The sequence below is a fragment of the Trachymyrmex cornetzi genome, unplaced genomic scaffold (genome assembly GCF_001594075.2).
Source record: "Trachymyrmex cornetzi isolate Tcor2-1 unplaced genomic scaffold, Tcor1.1 C3945074, whole genome shotgun sequence".
NCBI lineage: Eukaryota > Metazoa > Arthropoda > Insecta > Hymenoptera > Formicidae > Trachymyrmex > Trachymyrmex cornetzi.
In genome coordinates this window covers 1-2,159 of record NW_017295385.1, presented here as the reverse complement: position 1 = coordinate 2,159, position 2,159 = coordinate 1, and the positions used below count along the sequence as shown (strand labels likewise).

Sequence of the window (2,159 nt, the reverse complement as noted above, 5' to 3'; positions counted from 1 at the left end):
ACAATGTTGTCCCACGACTGTCATATTTTCAGGGTAAATTCTAAGAAAAAATTCTCTCCGTGATGTAATATAATTGATTAAATTCTATTAATTGTACAAAATGTAGGTAATAAAGGCTTTATTTATATTTGGTAAATAATTGTGGCAATTGCTGTTCGATAAGATACAAGAGAAAATCTCTTGAAAGTGTTTTGTTAAAAAACATTAAATTTTTTTGTTTTTTATTTTTTTTATAGATAAATTAAACCATAATTGATTACTTATCTTGTCCATAATTTCGAAAAAGTTCGTTGAAACAATCTTGTCTCTTTCATCGATAGGACCTTGATCTGTTAGTCGTTCTATATCGCGTGACGTCCAATTATGAAGTGATTCGGTACTTCTGGGAGACGGGTGGAGCGAAGGGAATACGCGCCAATGGGCTTATCTGTTCTACCCAACGAGCAATTAATTCAATGACAATGCTCATCGAGTTTCTCATACGCATTAAGACTGACCTTTCGGTTCAGTGAGAAAAAAATCTTTTTCTGATACAATTAGGGCTGCCATACTGCGGCAATTGACGAAGTGCTTTTTTATATTACGTAGAATGAAAAAAACATTATATGTGCTACAATTTGATAAAATATACTTATTATGACTGTATGCTTATTCTATAAAAATGATAAAAATGTATATATTAATCTGATAATAGAGAATACCCAAGTAGCACACAGCACTTACAAAGCGTCAACAAAGCGCTAAAAAAGCGTATATAATCGCGCTTTGCAAGCTCTGCTGTGCTATTTGCTGTGTAAATAACGGTAATTAATAAGTTAAACAATGACTTAATTGATCTGTTTACGCAAAAATCATTAGTCTTCAAATTGATTCATTTGTTTCGTTGTTCTTGAGCGATTGAAACACAAAGAAACGCTGATCGTGTTGACTTGTCGAAGGAAAAATAAAGATGCGTGTGCGAGAATGGGATGGCATGACCTCGAAGGGCGCGGTCGAGTTCACACTAGACTGAAGCTGCCCTTGTGCCTAACTGGCCTTGAGACGGCTCGACCTGCCCTACCCCAGCGAACCGGCATTCTCATAACACATATGAGATTTCTCGCGCACACAAAGATCAGCGTTTCCTAAATTCACGTTTCGTTTAATCTTTGTGCGAAATTCTATCGACGAAACCTTGTGTCTGCGGAAACGCTAGTAAATAAAATTTGCATCTCGTTTTCAAGTAAACTTTGGCAATTATAATTTGAGAAGTTTAAATTATACAGAAAATTTTGCTCCCTTACTTCAAGAGTAACACAACTCATGATTTTCATTATTACCATGAATGATTTATAGCGAATTCGATTGGACGCACTTAATGTGCACTGGTGCACATTAAAGCTGTCGTATACAAATTGAAAAAGATATGTATTTATTATAAATATATAAACCGATTAAACCGTGAAATACTCAATACACTTTATTGCGCTGTTAGATAAAATATGTATTTTATGATTCTAAATATTTGCATTTTATTTTTATACTCAAATTAAATCAATGTACAATGGCTTTAATATGTAGCAGTGTGCATTAGTGCGTCCAATTCGCTATTAAGTAAACATTATCCATCAAAAGTGATTTAACTTAACTTCATAAAAAATTATCAAAATCACAATTTAAAAAAGATAGATTATTAAGGTTTATGAAACGAAAATAACAAAGATGACATTTGATCATGTTAAAAATAGATATATTTTTTGTCGATATATTGTTTGATTAATCAATTTTTTATCAGATTGAAAAATAGTTTCCTTCTTTTCTGAAATATTTAATATTTTTATTTGCACCACTTTTAAAGTAAAGAAACGATTTAATATTAAAATTTATAAATTTGAAAAATACAAAAAATATAGGCTTCATTAAATTTACTCTTGAAATCATTTTTTACGTTCGTCCTCTTATTATAATACCAGCGAGAGGGAGAGATGGGTTCGAAGTTTTTGTATAAGCGTTATCACGTATGGTTCGGAAACATCATTTTTTTGCCATAGTTTGAACTTTTGCAATATATATTGTATAAGCAAAAATTTTAGCTAGGGTAAAAAGATGTTTCCGCCCGGGATCGAACCGGGGACCTTGTGCGTGTGAAGCACACGTGATAACCACTACACTACGGAAAC

General features: G+C 32.4%; 1 non-coding gene across 1 annotated transcript; it reads right to left on the bottom strand.

Moving 5' to 3' along the window:
* Positions 1 to 2,086: 2,086 nt before the first annotated feature.
* TRNAV-CAC (transfer RNA valine (anticodon CAC)) lies at positions 2,087 to 2,159 on the bottom strand. Its single transcript has one exon. It is a non-coding gene; the product is annotated as a tRNA-Val (tRNA).